At 36.7% G+C, this 19,687-nt stretch overlaps 1 long non-coding RNA gene across 1 annotated transcript in view; it reads right to left on the reverse strand.

Annotated features, from left to right (window-relative positions):
* Window positions 1-985: 985 nt before the first annotated feature.
* The window catches only part of LOC135327315 (uncharacterized), a 152,472-nt gene continuing 133,770 nt past the window's right edge, over window positions 986-19,687 (reverse strand). Inside the window, exon 4 of the long non-coding RNA XR_010387421.1 lies at window positions 986-1,886. This is a non-coding gene — a long non-coding RNA (uncharacterized LOC135327315). The remainder of the gene's footprint in view (window positions 1,887-19,687) is intronic.

Genomic DNA, 19,687 nt, shown 5'->3' on the forward strand with positions numbered 1-19,687 from the left:
GTGAGACATGCCAACAGAAATCTGTTTTAAGTATTAATGCACTATGAAACACAGTTACCAATACCAATTTTCTAAGATATTATTTTGGTTTTTGTAATGCAACAGGACATTATATTCATAAATAAGGAAAAAAATGTGTGTTGTTCCTACCCCAGGATTTACCCCTGCTAAATTAAATGCAGTTTTGCTCTTCAGACATAGCAATAACTTGAAGACAAATGACCAGAGCTTTTTGGAGCATAGTAATGCCATCTCGAACAACCCTCTATCAGAGCTTGGCATGCCCCCTCCTCTGTATTCTCTCCTGAATTCAGCAGGAGGCTTCCAATATGACAACTGATCTCCTAGGTTTCCTACTGAACAAGCCAGAGTTTTCTATTGGATAAGCCACTTTAAAGGTAGCTGTGAGGAGCCTGCCAGCCACGAGCTGCATGCAGATGAAAGTGAATAATGCAACATGCAGCATGCACCAATATTCTGCCAGTACTGATTCCATCTACACAACAAATACTCATCATGTGCACATAGACGGCAACTGAATGAATTATAATCTTTCAAGAAGCATAAAACAAAAAGACGTACGTTTTCAAAGCAGATGTCACCAAAACAGCTAAAAAAGACAAAAGCCAGATAAAAATATGAATAGAAAAGATCTCTTGATTATTCTTCTCCTTGTGAACTGCATGGTGAGGGGTTTTTTTCCCTCGTTTGAAGGGTCACAGTAAAAAGTCTAAAGTAAAAAATGTGTTTTAGTTTTCAACCTGGAAAAGAAAAGAAAAGAAAAGAAAAGAAAAGAAAAGAAAAGAAAAGAAAAGAAAAGAAAAGAAAAGAAAAGAAAAGAAAAGAAAAGAAAAGAAAAGAAGAAAGGAGAGGAGAGGAGAGGAGAGGAGAGGAAAGGAGAGGAGAGGAGAGGAGAGGAGAGGAGAGGAGAGGAGAGGAGAGGAGAGGAGAGGAGAGGTATTATTTTAATGAATAGGGATCAAACTAGCAGCGCCACTCACTATCAGAAGGTAAAATACATCTGAAACCTGCTATTTTCAAACTTTCTTGCCCTAAACAATAACAAGCTTTCTAGAGAAGCTCAGGAAAGTAAATATTTACTAATAAAAACACAAAAATGCTGGATGACTTTAACCTTCCTGATTGGGAAAAACAATGCACTAACCCACTTTTACTTCTTTTTCATTATTTGTGAAAGACAAGTTCCTTCAGCACATAGCGGCAGTCCATCCCTTCCCATTTTAATACATTTGATAATTGAGACGCGGGATACAAATAAAGTACCTGTTTAATCTACACTGTCAGGGGAAGAAAGCATAGATATAGAATGAACAATCAAACATCTAAGACTTACCAAATTAAAACAATCAGATACCCATTGAGTCCCACAATCTTTGTACTAAGCAGTGTATTAAGGAGTGTTGCAAACTGTTTGTACTGAAAAAAATATGTTTTATCTTCAAGCTTCCATTCTCAATTACCTAGATAGGTCAAAACAAGCAAGTAGATATATATACTCCAAACCACACAACTAAGCAGTGGCCTCAGTGAAAGCTTTCTGCTCCTTCTCTGTTCCCACAGCAGTTTCTCCAACAGCCAATACCATCCGCTTTGGTCCGTGCAATGACTTAAGCAGTTGCTCCTTCAGAGGGAACCAAGACCCTCTCCAGGTTAGTGGTTATTTGAAGGTCTTGTGCCCCACAATGGTCATGTCCAACCTAGACAAAAAGCTCGTCTTAGCTTTCAGTGAAGATGTATTGTAGCACTGTTTAAATACAATGTTGGTTGTCAATTTTATTATCGGTGGGACTGCACAGAAGTAGTCAAGTTGATATTTGAATGTACTACTTGTAGGCTGTCCATCAGGTCCATTCTGCAATTCTGATCTAAACAAAAGAAAATAAAATATAAGTAACATTTTGTTATTATCATAATCACTATGCATTAAGTTTATTAATGAGACAGGAGAAGAATGAAGGTTCTTTTCACAGTTTAAGACAAAACTGAACAAAGTCAGATTTTACTGCTATGCTGTACAAACATTGCACTGTGGAAACAACAACAAAAAATACTCAGCCAAGTTTGAATCCCTTTGCACCTTTCTTTGAGAAGAGAATTTCAAGATATCCAGATATAGCTAAAAGATCATATCACAAATTGAAATAGCTGTTTTTTTCAGTTTTACTGAGATTTGTGGTGTGTATCAGGCAGGATATGGCTGTGGGTCATAGTGTTACAACCTGAAAAATAAAAAGTAAATCACAAAGGAGACTAGAATGGGCATACCTTTTGAAAAATACCTTTCATTGTGCTGTTTTACCTCTGAATTGATCTTTACTGTATTTGCCTACACCTTAACAAAAGCCACAGAACTCTGTAAAGTAATATGAATTCATAATGAAGGAAGTAGAGGGAGATGAGTGAATGTAGCTGTTGCTATTCACAATGGCAAAGAACATCAGCCTCTCCTCCCTATTCAGTGCCTCTCTGGAATGGAAAAATCTGTCTCTAATTTTCCATTTACCTTGAGTGGTAGATTAGAAAACATTCCCAAGTGGAATTGTAAATCTTTGACCGCACTCTTTAAGAAAGCTAAGTTAAGATTTGGGGTTTCTTTTAAAAACAAGTTACTCAAGTTTATAGTGCAGAGAATTGATTTTATCACATTCTAGTATGTGCCAATTAAGGGCTAATCTGAGGTATTTACAGATTGGCTAATATGAATTAGAAAATTTGAAAAAAATGATGAGCATGAGTTCCTAAATGAATCAAATGCTCAGCTTCATGAAATTATTTTGTAGGCTATAGGTTGTTAGCACTGCCAAAGGCTGCTTCTTTTCTCAAAGGCATCACACATTCCCTTTCCAGCAGAAAATTATAAGATTTGCTTGCACATAAGGAAGGGTCACTATGCAATTTCCTTTTACTATAATTTGAAATCCCACAAATATAATTCCTCATAATACTCTGGGGAACATAACAGTTTTGGCAAAGTCTAAAGAAAAGGTAGAGCTGGCAAAGGGGGGAAAAAAGTAATTTCTGCAAAGCAGGCTTCTGTGTTTTCTCCTAAAAAAGCAGTAATTACAACCAGGCCAGTTTGAGATATTTGATTTTTAATGAAAGAAACAAAGTTATACAAATAAATATGATCAGTTTATATTTGGTTAAAATAGTTATTTTACTTCCACTTTTAAAAGTGGAATGTTCCTAAACCCACAGATTTAATTTTGGAATTATACCTCCTGCACATTAAATTGTCTTTTCTACTGAAGCATAAGAAATCTGTAGTCATTCTGAAACTCAGGTTATCACTAAGCACAGAATTTAACAGAATTTAGCAGAAGTAATTCATAAGAAGCTTTAGCTTATATTCACAAACTTACAAGAAAGCCTGTGTTCTATTTTTGAACATCTGTCCTGACAGATCTACATACTGTTTCAACAAGGAGCAATCTAAATCATTTCCAATTAATTACCCAACAGCTAGGTAGTTAGTCTAGGAGAGGACGCTGTAACTTTAAATTACTCGCTGTAATTTTTAGTGAGTATGACATTTTAGTGACTGCAACGATCAGACCTGTCCTGGCTAAGAGGGCTACTCTGGTTTTACTATGTATCAATCAAGCAACTGCATTTTCATCAGATTAAATTCGAGGCAGAAAGCACAACTGACCAAGTATGGCAAAGTATCAGACAAGGAGACAAGTTTTTTAGGATTTTTGTTTGTTTGTTGAAAGATGTGATCTGTGTCCAGTCTGTGGGGCCAGTGGCTCTGTGGTGTTCCCTCCTGTCCTGGTCCCTCAGGCAGGTAAAGTGGGAACACCCTGCAACTCCACTTCTGCCTACATGTGGATTTCCTCCTAAAAAAACTAGGACATCTGAGAGGTTTGCTGTATGTCTAGGTCCCTGTCCAAAGGAATGCACCAAGGAACTGACACTGAAAGCCCATCACAGAACAGACTTCTCCAATATTATAATTACAAGTACCGGATAATCACTTCCCAGCTTGCTTGCCTGAGAGTCCTCTGAAACCACACTTATTTTGCACGCATTCCTAAAGTGGAAATGATACTAGTTTTAGAATTTTTCTTTTGTAATGGTGCTGGAGGCATGTGAAATAATTGAATTCTCAAGTATATCTGGCCACAATTGCTTAAAATAGGAAATGAAGTGGATTTATGGCTGGGTAATAATATTGCCTGCACCTTTGTGAGACTTTTCAGGAAGCACAAGCTTTTCTGTAGTGGCTTCACATCACTGATTTGTATGTACAGGATGCAAGAAAAGTAGCAGACAGAATTGAAACTATTCTGTCCAGAAAATCCCATTTCCTTCAGTGGGATGCCACTGTTGTTACAAAGAGCTGGAGTATGACTCATTTGATTTGGAGGAAGAGTGAACTGCTAACAATGCACATTAGCCTTGTTCATCCTTTAACTCATGCTCCCTCTAACTCCTTTGACTTGCTTTGTCTGCTGCATTTGGTGCAAACAATAATAGTTCAGATTGCTCAGGGTTCTCTTTGCTCATTCACTTGCATATAATTTTGAGCTATTTTGAAGGTATTTGTAGCTCTTTAGACCTTGTTTACAATATTGAATCTTTCCAGTAGAACCTTAAAACCTGGCAAAAATGTGCTTCAAAGCTGTACTATATGAGCACATAAAACTACCCTAAGCCCATAAGTGAGGACTGAGAAAGATGTCAATGATGATGACAAAGATCTTCACAGTAATATGACACCAATATTTTCTTGATGCAAGAGTATAGAGCCTCTGGATCCTAGAAATATGTTCCATTTCCATTACTCCTGCTTTACATCTTTGTATGGGACAGTTAGTCAATGGCGCATCAACCATTAAAATGAAGGATAGTCAAGCATTCAGGAAATGGATGTCATCTCATGCTACACCAGTGAAAATGACTGATCTTGGCTCAGGGTTTCAGGAATTCCCAAGTCCTTTTGGACCTAATTTGGACTCTTTCATGGTTGGAAGTAGATTATTTAAATTTTAAACCTCAGCTTCCTTCCTGTGCACTTACTAGTTTTACTACTTTCTTTCTGTGGAGGGAGGAGCACTGCCTGTAGTCTGGAAGCTGCATTTGCCTCACCCCACCTCCATCACCACAGCAACTGCCTGCTTTGTTCTGTTTCTCTCCTAACAATTCTGCATGCTTTTTTTGATTGTGGCTGAGCTTTTAATTGATGCTTTTTTACAAAACTTATTCTTCTCTTATGCTTAGAGAGCTGGAGCTCACGTCACCCGGCCCACCAGCACACTGTACAGAGCACCACAAGCAGGAGAGTGGAGAAGGGCCATATATCATGCAGGATGTGCAGCTGCTTCATTCTCCAAGAAGAAAAAGCAGAAGTGTTTCAAAAGTTTTCCCTGAAGAAAGAAATGCTGTCTCCAGTCTCCTGGCTGTAGGTAACACAACAGTGCTGGTGACCGCAAAATGTACAAGCCGTACCTCACTCAGTGGCCCTTTGTCCCTCGAAAGACTTTCCCTCTGCAGTGTGATGTTTTCAGCCAGGGTCAAAATGTCTCCTCAGCTACTTCAGTGAAAACGTGGACCAGCTCCACTGATTACTTACGGGATGTTCAGGTAGTGTGACACAGTCAGTTTTAGAAGCACAGAACAAAATATTTACAGCTTCCTTTTCCTGTCTCCTTCCTTTGTAACATGTTTCCTTTAGCAGCAGGCAGAGTACAGAAAGATAGCAGATCAGATATGGAAGTTAGACAATCCCCTGGCCGATGAGGGGGTTTGCACTGGCATTGCAGGCAACCCTGACTGACTGAATGCCTGGCATTTCAGAAAGAAGCCTGACTCCTCTCCCCCCCCCCCCCCCCCCCCACCCTTTGGATTTGAAGAAACTTCACAGTATCACAGTATTTGATATGTCTTAAAACTGCATATCTGCTGCCATGTAAGAAGCTTGCCTTTAATTTAGAAAGATACTCTAGATAAATGCTACCTCACCAGTATTTACTAAAAGTCTTTCTCAAATCAACAGCTATGCAGTACAGTCAGAACTATACGCATGCAGAACAATTTTAGGCTTTTTGACGTCTTCACAAAGCTAGTGGTGGATACCCATTTTCAGACTTTGAGAATGATTACATGATATCTTGGCAGGCCAAGATGACAGTATGCAGCTGGTAAGCTGTTTCTAGCTGTCATAAGTGTTTGAAAAGGAAAAAACAAAGGCTTGCTTTAATGAGGCCTACAGCAGTAGCAAACTGAAGTTATAAACACATTTGCTTCTATTTGAAATTTCCAGTGAACTTTTTTCTTACTTTACATTCCTTTTTTAAACACATCTTGCTGTCTGCCCTTATAATTTCAACCGCTGCTGTGTGCTGTCTTGTGTAAAACTTACTGGGAGAGATTTAAGGGTTATTTTTTGTTTGTTTGTTTTTGGGGTGTTCTTTTTATCTTTATCCCATGTATCCTTTGAATTTTTCCTTGAAGAAAGAAACTGTTTCCTCTAAATACAACCATTTGGTTGAGTGTAAAAGTGTTAATTGGGGCATTTATTTACTCTGCCGAATTAAATTCCACAGTGATTCTACACAGAGCTTCAGCAAATCCAGTATTTTTTCTTCTGAAAGCCTACGCAGGTGGCGTCAGTACTGGATATTCTGTTTACAAATCATTAATGAAGTGATTGTGGCTTTTTTCATTTGCTCACACTTTTGAACCGCTCAGAGTGACACATTCCTAAATAGGGAACACAAGAGTAGAGAGAAGCACACAATAGCCTTATTATGGGGGCCACACAAACACTGGTAATGCCGAGGGTTTATATTAACCCAATCAATTAAAGATGTGCGGAAAGAGTTCAGCTAGTAGGGGACTGGGAAAAAACGGTACACAGCAATGAGTTGCTAGGCATGTTAATCTGGACTCTGAAATTTTCCCTTAGTGCTATATCTGAGCTTTCTTCCTGCACAATAAAAGGTTCCTTTCAAAGCTAAGAGTCCTTAGCAGTACAGCCACTGGAAGTCACTGAATTCTCTGAATGAAATAAATGCCTTGCTTTAATTTCTATAAGGCTTGTGTAAATTTCCTTCAGTACTAAACTATTAGAATTCTGAAGGAAAAATGCATATATTAGGTTATACTGTATCCCTATTGTGTACTAAACATCAACTCATGCTTCTGATATGGAGTTTAAAAGCCTAAATAAAGTGTAGAGCTCCTGCTGGGCAAACAAGCTGAACTGGCCCAAAGAAGTAACCTTTTTGTTAAGAATTCTCATTTGAATAAACAGCATGGTAGAACCATTGAATGCAGATGGCTTAAGTGTTCATGTTCTTCAGGAAGAAAAAATAAGTCTTAGTAACTTTATTCTTTTACAAATTAAATAATATTTTATAAAGAACAAGTTCTCCCAACTTCTCACAGATTGTATAGCAGAAATAAAAAACTAGTAGCTAACTATATAGTTCATATTCATGGCTGAATCAAGATGAAACCAATATTTAGATTTTATTCTGTAATTCTCCTGTTCCATGCTTGTCTATGCAAACTCACGCACACAGAGAAGGACACGGTTCAAAAAGCTACATAAGAAGTCTCCAAGGTGTAAATGAAAAGTCTGTGCTTAGGTTCTCCATTATTTTTCTGTTCCGTACTCAGTCGTAATACTTTTTGAATTGATTCATATCGATTCATATTGATTCATATTACGAGATTAACAAGTGGCTATGGAAGATTTAGCCCAACACGTAGTCTTTTCAGAAGCTTTACTTCAACTTTCATTGCATTCCCTATGGTTTGCCAAGTAGACATTTTTCTTCCTGTTGGCAGAATGCTGATCCTGTTTGTCTCTTTGCCAGTGAGCAGGTGAGGGAAACTCCACCGATGATGCAAAGAGCTCATGGGGCTATCTTAGATGGAATGTAACAACTGAGAGATGTAAACATTAATTTGGGATACCATTTAATAACATGCCATTGTGCAAATGAAATCAAGAGCTGACTGTGCTCAGCTGTACAATACATATCCCATTCTTTATGTCTTCTATAGGAGGTGAATAAGCTATTAATTGTTGTGCCAAGCACCAACCAGCTAGTTAAACAGGTCTTTCCCCCCCTAACCCCATACTGTAAAAACTGGATTAGTTTTAATTCTTACTGGTGAGTATCTATTTTTCTTGAAGAGATATTTCTTTGATCTGAGATATTCTGAATAGAAACTCGTGCACAAAAGTGTTAAAGACATTGAGAGGGTTCTTTAGCTCTCCAAAGAAATGACTGAAGGGCAAGTATGAAAGATCTGGGGGGGGGACAGGGGGTGCAAAATAAAAACTTCTGACAAAAAAAAAATTCTTTGTAAGTGTCTGCTGAATACAGTGTCTCTATACATGCTAATTAACAAAAATAAAAGACTAGGACTTGTGAAAAGTTGTGGAGAAGAGAAGGAAAATTGCCAAGAGACAATCAAGTAATCTGATTACATTTATATCAGAAAAGTATTACTTCTAATCAACATCTCCTGTAAAACTGGACATCTGCACAGGAAAAAAAAAGGTTGGGAATGAACTATCTGACCTGTGCACCAAAACACTCAAGACAGAACTTTCCTCCAGCCATTATGTTACCGTTTGGTCCCATAAGGTGAGATATATTTCTACCATGTTGTAAACAGCAGTAGTCTTTATTTAATTTTTATTTTTGTGATAATCTCATATCACTTTCTATAGTTGTCTAGGTCTATATATTTGAACTATATATGAACTAATTTATTTCTCTTATTTTTCCAAGGAAAAAGAAAAAAAGGCATGAACACTGATTGCAGTTGCTAGACTGAACATACAAAGAAGAGAGAAGCGAAATTATCTCCCCAGCAACATGGGATAGTCTGTAAGCAGGGAAAAAACTCTAGGGCCAGAATAAAACCATCTGATAAAAAAGGTATCCATGTTTGATTTTTCACATGGAAGTGTCTGGTTTCCTTCCCTTTTTCATGGTGGATGCCTGGCATTTTTTACAGTTGAAGGTCACTGTTGAAGGTCACTGTGTCCACAGAGGGTGGAACAATGAACTAAGAGTCACTAGTACAAATATATTTTCTAGCTAGAGCTAAAAAGTCATAATATAAACATGCACATAGTACTAGATCTTTTAAAAATATTAGTCATTCCTACTGTAAACTTGGAGGAATATGTACATTCAGTCTGATGTTTTGTTGGACCTTGTCATATTTCTAGCTAGAAATAGCAAACCTAACAGGTTATTTATGAAGTTTTATTTGTATTGAGAAGATGTTAATCTGTCTTGCTAAGTAGCCTCAAGTCTTAAGTCTCAAGCTCATAAAGTAAAAATCATTCAAAAGCTAAAGAAAGTGAAAAAAAAGAGTGACTAGTTAAAGCTACTAAGATACATAGCATTAGTTAATTAGAACTCTTCTGCATCATGTCCAAGTGGAAACTTGATGATTGTCACAGCTTAAACTATTGTAGCTCAAATAAACAGCAGTTTAACATCAGCAGGCAAAACAGGTAGCTATTCAAGATAATAAAATGGATCATATTACTACATGTCAGTTACATTTTTAAAAAGAAAACTACTTTCGCATGTACTATTTCTATATGTTTCTAAAACAAGTTTCAGGAAAAATTCTGGTCTTTTTGCTTTTGTTTTCCTTTTTTCACCTCAGGATCAAAGTTTCCCAACTTTTTAAAATTATCATTCCAATATGAAAGATGGAAGAACAAAATCCAAAATTAATCGTCCAAATACTTATCTAAGCTGAAAAGGACTGTAAATTCTGAGTGTGTCAGCTATGGTACTTTAAAGGCTTTTCAAGTCAGTTACTCTAATTTTCCTCTATATTTAGCCTCTGTTATTTTGTACAAGGACAAACCCGGAATCGAAATTTGAAGATAATCTTACTTTGTCTTTCTGGGCACTGTCCTGTCTGTCTCTCCTGACCTGAAATGAAGGCAGCCCTAAGCTCCACCAAGTCACAGCCTACCTTCATACTGGCATGGCATTCTGTAATTTTCCTGACATTTCAAAAAAGAGCGTGAAATGCAAGGTACAACACATCCTCCTTAGCACTTTTCCTGGGGGCATGTTGGTGACTTTACTAGCAAGGCTCAGCATCTGAATCCCAAAGGTAGACATTTCATGGGCATAACACAGGTGTCTAATTCAGAGCTGCGGACTCTATTAGACATTAAAAGATACCTAAAATAAAGGCATCATGATATCTAAGGTTTTTCTTGGATCTACTTACCCCACCCTAAGTCTGAATCTGTTGAAACTGAAAGGCATAATGACTTAACTCTGATAACATGTTGAGATCATATCAAGTAATTGAAAGAAACCTCAGAAATGGCTGAACTAAGGTAAGTGTTTCTGATACTACGTCTAACTGAGGAACAAAGATTAGCTATTTAGCCCATCACTCATTCTCAAAGTCTTTGGTTCAATAACCTAGTAAGAAGGAAGCAGAGTTTGATACTGAGGATGAAAATGGGGCTGCCACCATATTCCTTGTCCTAAGGAATGCTTTGATTAGACTAAGCCAGACAGAAGGTCCCATATGACATGTCTTGGAACTTTAAAATGCTCAACATCTCTTTTAAAGAGAGAATTATGCTTCTGCTGCCTTCTTTTCCTCTATAGGCCTTTTCCTACTCCTCTTCTTGACCCACCTCTTTCTGCTTTCTATTCTCTAAATACGTGCCTCTCTTGCAATACTACCATGACAAAAAAGACACAGAAGGTCTGGCCATGCAAACAGAGAAGGAGGCTTTCAGATGTCAGTGCTTCAGGGAATGAATTATAAAATGCCACTCAGGAGACAGTCGTCTTTTGAAAAATTTCCTATACTGATATGTAGCCAGACAACTGTGACAGCAGGATACTCAGGCAGGGCAAACACCTTTTCTGTCTGGTAAGAATTATTCACTGTTTGTTGCTTGTGTATAGAGGGATGTTATGCACACTTCTGTATTTCCACTAACCACTTAACATCACCTTGCATTTCCAATTTCTTCTCTGTTGCTCTCCCAAACATGCGTGTTACCACTTTTCATCAGGCTCTTCACTGATACATAAATGCCAGAACATTTGACCTAATATGAATGATATGCAACATAGAATAATCTTGGACAACCCCTTCACTGATAATAGATTTTTCATAATACTCGAAATAAAAGTGAACTGTATTAATGTAGCCTTTCAGTGGAAAAGAACTTGGGAAAAACTGAGTATTATTACAATATTATTATTTTTGAAGAAGAAGGAAGAAGATTTGGTTTTAACTATATTAACATGCAGAAAATGGAAAACTTTCCAAAAATACTCTATTGGTTATTATTTACTACAAATCAAACCATCCTGCCCTAAAGGCGAACTTATAAAATTCCATGCCAGCTTAACCTGGAAAAAAATTAGGAAATTACACCAACATAATTATTACTCAAAATCACCTGACAAGTGGCTGGGACTGTGATTAACAGAATCAGACATCAAATGGAAAAACAAACTCTCAGAAGTTAAACACTTCACAAATATGGTACTCTTGTTACTATATCTTCAAGAAGACTCTCCAGAATCACTGCCATCTTCTTTTGATCCAGAAAGAGTTTTAGCAGAAAAAAGAATCAAGCATCCAATCCTCCCCCACTCATTACTGTGAAGACATTTCACTGCATGATATGCTCTGAGAAGTGACAAGTGTTTGCTACAAAACTTTAAACTAGGCAAAACTCATCTGTTCTCAGGTTTCATTACAGATTGAAAACTCCACTTTGTTAAGCTTGTGCACAATTTTGGTAAATGCATATGATAAAGAAAGAGGAAATCACCCTTTTGCCCATGAATGAAATGCAGCCTCTTGTGTAACACTGACGTTATCCTGCAAGCAAGATAACAGAGAATTTTTGGAGAAATTAAAGGCCATTTTTAGATAAGCATTAAAATGCACAGAGACAAGGAAGAATTTTGCCTCATAAGCAATGTTCTGGTGTTATGAGGAAATTCATGTAAAAATGGCATGTTAAAATTTCCCCTTTTAGATTTCAAATTGGCAAAAAAATATCCAAAAGCACTGACTTATTGAAAAATAAATCATTACATTGAGTTTTATTAAAATAATTATTAAAATGTGTTGCAGCTTAGAAAGCATGGATTCGTTTCCAGTACAGCAGAGTAATTATTTCTAGGAGACTTCAAAAGTAACTTTCTTTTCTCTGCTTGCTTTCTATTTTCTCCTTTCAAGCTGTGAGGCAGGATGCTCACTGAACTCTCCTTTAGGAGGAAAAGACAAAAAATGTACAGATATGGAGGAAAAGGAAAAGTTTAGGAATGTGATAGTGACATGGAAAATGGCAATTTATGTGGACACATGAATTTATCTGGAATCTTGGCAAAAAGTTGCATTAGTAATTAAATTATATCAAGGGTTTCTGATGCAGGATTAAATAAGCTAATTAGGTAAACAACATGGACCAAATCCTGAATTAATTTTATTAAGAGACTATCTTTTCTTCTAACAGTCATGTTAAGTCATGTGTCATCATGAAGAAGAAATTCAAGGAGGCCCTTGGAATTATTCAACCAATGAGCAATGGAAAAAAAAAGAGACATGAGGTTGAATGAGAAACGGTTCATGAGGTATTAATATCTATGCCAGGCTCCCAACCAACCTGGCAGAAGCCCCATTGATTGACATATTTGCAGCTGGGTTTCACCAAATTCTCAGACCTGACCTCTGAGAAGCAATAGACTTTAGAGTGCTAGACGTTCTGATGTACCTTTCTGCTAGCACAGGCATTTTCCATCCATAACTTCCGTGATTTACCTTTTACAATTACTTCATCATTTGGCCTTGAGACTTTTCAACTGAAAATGAGGAGGCCTTTAATGTGATTTGTTCTGGGTGACTTGTGTGGCCTGGTATGAAATTAAGGAATTCACTTTCCACCATCTCTCTTCTATTTCTGAAAACTCTATCAATTGTTACCAAGGATCCCATAACTGTGTTTCTAACAAAGATTACACTGATATTTCTGTCCAGCTACATGTCCTGCAGGGCTGTTCTGTGGTCCTCCAATCAGTAAAAATGTAATAACATTTTCACATAGTCAATATTTAATTCTGCAAATGCAACTGGTAGTTGTAATCTAGGTTATTAACCACACAGTGATTTATGATGGAGGGCAGACAGTGGAGGGGTACAGAGCACTAGGAAGGTCCTCTGGTGACAATAAAAAAGTTATAAATTTCATAGCTCTGCCTGAGAAATGTATTTATATCCTATTTTAAGAATAGCTTTTTATAAATTTTAATGATCCATGTTATTAATGGTGCTGTCATCATTACTGCCTGTGCAAGACTGCAGTCTTTTTTTTTACTTCTTACACTTTTCCATCAGCTGAAAGTCTTATATTTTTTAAAAAGCTCTTATTAGCAGTCTGCCAAAAAATCTTTAAGAGTTATAAGTCTATCTTTCTTTCATTGGGCTGCAAAGACTGTAAGGAATAGTTTGCATAAAGTTTTATGGCCAAGGCAAAGGTTAGGCTAATTGGATAGAAAACAATTGCTTCTCTATCATGTTTACAAAGCCTTAGTCAATACATAGGAATAAAACTAGCACCATATCAAAAAGAGGAATTTATACATGAAAATTGTTCTTTTAATAGTATAGTATACAGTAACTAGGGTAACTAGAAGATAGATGGTTATATATCAAAGATCTAATATAGAAATGTAGGGTACTGTACATGTAGACTGCCCATACAATGAGAGAAAGCAGTAGTATTCACAAACCCCCCCAAATTTTTACTTAGATCAAAAATACATTGTCAAAAATACAAGAATTCTTTTTCACATTTGGCCAAGTTTGCCAAAGGAAGCTAGCCTTTTCCACTGCCTGATATTTGAGCAACTTTCCCATTTATCTGACATTCACATTTTAAAAATTCAAAAAGCGGTTTGGGAACCGACTAAAAGGAAAAAGAAAACAGAGGAAGGAGCACTATTTCAACTCTGTTCATTTCCTACTAGTCACCTCTAAAAGCAACAACATAACCCTACAGCAACCACCTACTTTACCCAGCTCAAGCATCCCACCCAGCCCAGGAAACCAACAAAATATAAATGGTTCACAAATACCTGACCTATGGACATGGAAGGAAGGGATAGACCTCTGACTCACAAGTTCAGTACTGAAGAGACAGAGCCTTAGAGGACTGTGTATGTAAGTCACACAGGCCCACAACCATTACTGAGTTAAAAGCATAAGTAATTTTAATCGGACTAGTAAAAATAAAGCTATCAGGCATTCTGATGCTCTAGTGAGTGCAGCTGTACAGCTAAAGTAGTCATGGTAAAGGAGATAAGTCAGTTGCAGAAAGGTCCTTTGGAATCACGACTGCTCTTTATCTTTCATTTTAAAATATCAAAATATCTTAAATATCAAAATAACAAAAGTATCTTCAGTTTAAAATATCAAAAAGGCAATGTAAACTTCCTATAAATATCCAGGTAAATAACGGTACCTGCTATTTTATAAGTGTCAGTTTCAAATGTTGGTTTTTTTAAAGCATGAAAACGCAACTATGCAACACTGAATCACTATTTTCTACAATTATCATTCTTTAGAAAGAGCTTATTTATTATTTTTCTCTCCTTTAATTTGGTACAAACTCTGTTTCAAGTTGATACAATAAGATTATTTTTTCCCTTATCTTTTAGCTATTTATCGTATTTATGGAATTGGAGCACGAATATTTACGTTGTTAGTAAAGCCAACATTCCACTGCAAATAGTGATTTCACATTTCCAGCTCAACTTGAAATCTGTGGTTTACCTCAGTACTTATGAGCTGAAGCATAAATATTTTCCTTTGTCCATTATACTTCTGTTTCATTCTGGCTTCAAGTTTTGGACACTCAGAGTCCAGTCCAAGGTGAGCCCTGGACAAAAAGTGTAAGTGCCAATCAATCTGAATTCAGAGGATGAGGGAGGAGAAAGACACTAGACAAAGTGATTTCAATGAAGACAGAAAATAAATTACTGCACTTTAAAGACCATAATGGCAAAGCATCACTAGACTGATCTAAATGCAATTGAAGCCCCATTATCAAGAATTCTAGGATTATTAGGGGTTTAATCCAAATTTGCTTTTATAGCAGCGGAAGTTTACATGCCATTCCTAATCTGAGAAAAAAACATCCTCTCTAGTGCTAAAAGAGAATTTGCTGTTCTTGCAGCCTAGTTCTCTTCCTTTCTTAAGCAAACTTCACTAACTATACCATACTACATTCCTCTAAACTCCTAAGGAAATGATTTGAAATAGAAATGTATTTTCATTGACTAGAAACTGCTCCTAGAGAAATCAACTGTTAAGCCAAAACAACTAAAAGTGTAATTCATTTTTAATACAGATTTTTCTAGCTTTCTTTTTTTAACAGATAGGACCCGCACAATACTTGATATATGTTAATGCTTATCTCAATTTTGAATAATTTTATTTAGTAATGTAATAAGGAAGTTGAATACTAGTTTGGGGAGATCAGATAACATTGACGGTTAACAACTGTTGTGTCACAAGCAGTATGATACCCATCTAAACTTATGATATCTGTCTCAGTAAGATTAAGTAGGAGAAAGTCTATAAACTATTAAAGAATAAGTCTGATTGTTGGAATGCTTTTTCCAATTGAACTTTTTACAGAAAGTTTGCCTAAAACTCCAGTACTGGGAAATTCACTGGTTCATAAGCAAAGCAAGCAGAATTTGGGTTCAGCCTGGCTTAGAAAAAAAAACTATTTTGTTCCTGATAATAAGTTGCTTTCACAACACAACACTATAACACTATGTATGCAATGCAAGAATGCTAAACAGTGGGTTTTTGATGCATGAATGAAAAAAGGTTTTATTCAAGGTGATTACAGAGTACTCTATTGATTTAAGTAGTGGGTATAAACTCTTAACTTTCTTTTAAATGATTACAGAACAGGACTACTCCTGCTAGTGACATGATCTAAAATTGAAAACATACAGTTCCAAGACATCTGCACTTGCTCATAGAGGCTATTATTGTATTTTAAGGAGTAAGTAGGCAAAAGAACCAATTATCATAGAGGAAAAGGTGATGGGTTAGTCCCGCTTATCCTGAAGGCAGATTTTTATCAAGATTCAGCAAAAGAAACAGGAACCTGTCTTGGTGGGAGTAGTTTGTTCCACTTGAGTTCTTAAACTTTAGCTAACTTAAAATATTTTTTTTTTAAAAAAAAGCAAACTGGTTGATATACATTTGAAAGCTGAGAGGAAAAAGAAGGGATTTCTCAGTTGTAACATCATATGGAGGCATTCCAGAAAGAAAGCATGGAACCATAAGAAGAATATGGAAATATTAGGAAGCCTCACTGCAATTCTAGGAGTCCTCTTTGAAAGCTTCCAGCAACATTTTCAAAAGTAAGCATACTTGCCATCTCAAGATGATACAGGAGTCTTCCTATTCGATACACAGAGAAAGTTAAGAAGCAAAAAATGTGATCAGCAAAAACTGGCCTGCTTCCTAGGGAGCTGCTGAAAGTTCACAGTAGAAAGTATCAAGAAGAGTGTGACTTGAGCTCATTTAAGGAGATTTCTGGCAAATAGGTACATCTCTCTGCTAGTCAGAGCCATAACCTCTTTCTTCAGCCAGTCCTTTCTTACAAAGCTGCTGAAGGACGTTTGTGCTCCCCTCTCATATAACAGCCTCTTGATGTCAACAGTGGTTCCTAAACACACCGGAGCACAGGTCCACTGTCAATCTACAAGGCTTCTGGTGATCACTGCAGCCCTTCATGGACTTCAGTTAAAAACACTTCTGCAGCCCTGATTCAGAGCTGTACTATGGCCTTGTAGCTGATCAGTTAACAAAGGACCACAGCTGCAGGCAGAGGGCTTACCTAGGTTATGGTAGACTTTTGCTGCACAAGAGAAGCAAAAACTGCATCTTTCCTTTCCTTTGACGGTATTGTCAGGGTATCGTCACAAAACCACCAGGTTATAGTGTATTCTTGGACAGGGATTCTTTGTCATTCCTCTCAAACCTATTCTCCTTTTTTCCAAAGCATAAAACACCTTCCATTTCTCCCACTGATTCCTCAAAATGACTGTTTATTTCCTTATTTATTTATTTATTTTTGCCTTCTACTGTGGAGTCTGAAGCAGTGATGAATACAACTTTTTGTTGCCTATCTTTACAGCAGAATCCTGTCTAGCAGCTAGCTTAGCTGGATTAAAAAAAATTATGTATTCAACTATAAAGTCTCATTGAATGATTGCCTTAGCTTTCACCCTTGCAGCCCTCCACATCCTTTCCTGTCCTGTCCCTCTGTATCTTTTAAGCTCACTTTCCTTTGTTTTTCTTTCTTTTTCTTCATCCCATTCTTCCTGCTGTTTCCCCATTCACTGCAACTGTCATAACAGAAGCGGAAACAATGAGGCCCTTCAAATTTGTCAAATGACTTGTCTGCTGTGGTTTTCTATATAATTCTCTTCCACTTTATCTGCTTTGTCATTCCAGATAACAAGCATTTTTCTGCAAGGAATACTTCTGTATTTGTTGAGAGAGCAGTTAGCCTATTTTGGGTACTGACACAACCTAAATCATCATCATCATCTTTTCTGGAAGAATTTCATACGTCTATCTGTATATATATATATACATTTGCAAGCCGAACAGGCCCTTCCTTTATTTATGAGAATGAAAATCTGGGATGACTTCCAGAAACTGCACGAGAAATAGATGAAGAATGCCAGATCCCACATTGGCAAGTGAAAAAGGACAGCCACAAATCCTCATCCTCCCATTAGAATGATGGAAAAGTTTCAAGACAAAGAAAGAACAACTGGACTGAGCTACTTACTCATACATGCTGAGGGCTGGGATGAATGAGTACTTTTTACTGTTAATTTAATGGTTTGGAGTTTTTGTTTTCTTTTAAATAAATAACTGGAAAGAATAGTGAAAATGACAAGAAAGAACAGACTGTATTAACTCAAGAAGACAGATCTGGAAAAGAAAAAGGCAGCCTGACCACAAAAACCTTTTTGGTTTTTGGAGCCAGAAGAACCCAGTGGAATCTGTGATAAATATCCCTTTGACGTTGGTAGGACACTGGGAATATTCTATGCACTAAGAAAGGCAAAATATTTCAAAACAATCAGATGTCAAAAAAGCACATTAGCTGTGTCTACCATTTTCTGTTCCTTTGTCTGCATTTCTTGCCGAAATCAATTTAAGTCTCAATTCTGCAAATGCACGCTTAACATTATGCTATGGAGAGCCACTGGAGTCTGAAACAGTGTATTTTCAGATAAACTAAATTACTCATAGAAATAGCAATATCAGGACTTGCAGCTATAAGCTCTTCAAGACAGAAACTTTGAAGAGTATCCCAGCCCTTCAAAATCTCTGTTGACCTAAGTAGTGGAGTTCGAATAGCACCCTTGTACAGTCCTACTTGTACAAGTCCTACTTCATCCTAAGATGCATTTTATAAAGAAAATAGCAATGGTAACAAACAGTCATTGTGATGTGTTCAGCATCTCTTCTCCACATATCTTTAAGCATATCTTTATAGCTTTTGTACATGTATGTATATATATTTACTTATATATATATAAACCATATCTTTAAGATATACAGAGAGTTTATCTATCGCTTCCACTCTTCTGGTCGGGTGCATGTGACAGCCTTCTTACTGCCTAAGCAATAGAGCAATGGAGATGGAATGACTGCTGTAGATATGTGACAGACAACCCTCACTTGTACAGTGACAGTCTCAGAAAAAATGAAGAAGTAACAGCTCACTGACGGGTGGCATTTCATTCATCTTGAATGTTCTGCCAGTACTAACCAGTTGCTGTATAGATTTGGGCAGGAAATCGATCGACACATTGGCAACCATGCAGTCTACCATCCAATTGAAAATGTTGTAGTACAAGTGAAAGATGCCCCAGGAATTCTCGGGTTAACAGTAATGAAGGCGCAGGAAAACTCATTAAGAGTCAAAATTTCTGCGAAATTTTAATATCTTACACATAAAATAATTCTAGTTATGCTTACAGATGAGAATTACAAGGGAATGACACTTATTTTCTTGTATTTGAATATCTTCTATCCCATCTTTATTATTATTATTATCATTTTACTTACAGAATTTCTAGATTTACAATATATCTAATTGTGTGTTAAATGATATAGAAACTAGTCTCAACTTCAGACCCCAACATGGCAGTGACCTTGTTCAAACCTAGCCAAATACCAAGAAAACTCCTAAACTACAGGGCAGGTATGTCTGAATTACCTACTGCTCCTTCATTTCTTTTTCTAGGGAAGAGACCTCATTTGGGCTTATTTCAAATAGGAAAGAACACTTAGCCTTGTTATAATCAATAAACAAGAGTCTTTCATCTTAGTCTGAATTTTCCAGGAAACAACAGATGTACAAAATCAGATCTTAATAATGGAATTTTTTTTCTTGACTTTCTTTTCTCTCTTTATAATATAAAGGTACTGTCTTATCATTGAATAAGAGATATGCTGACTTTTTAAAGTCTAATCAACATTTTTAATTATTATTACTCAGAGATCCTAAAACCTCGTAGAACATGTTTGTTCTTTAGAAGTTTCAGTAGGGAAAGACCTGGGGCTTGATTCTGCA

Source organism: Dromaius novaehollandiae, chromosome 2 (genome assembly GCF_036370855.1).
Source record: "Dromaius novaehollandiae isolate bDroNov1 chromosome 2, bDroNov1.hap1, whole genome shotgun sequence".
Lineage (NCBI taxonomy): Eukaryota > Metazoa > Chordata > Aves > Casuariiformes > Dromaiidae > Dromaius > Dromaius novaehollandiae.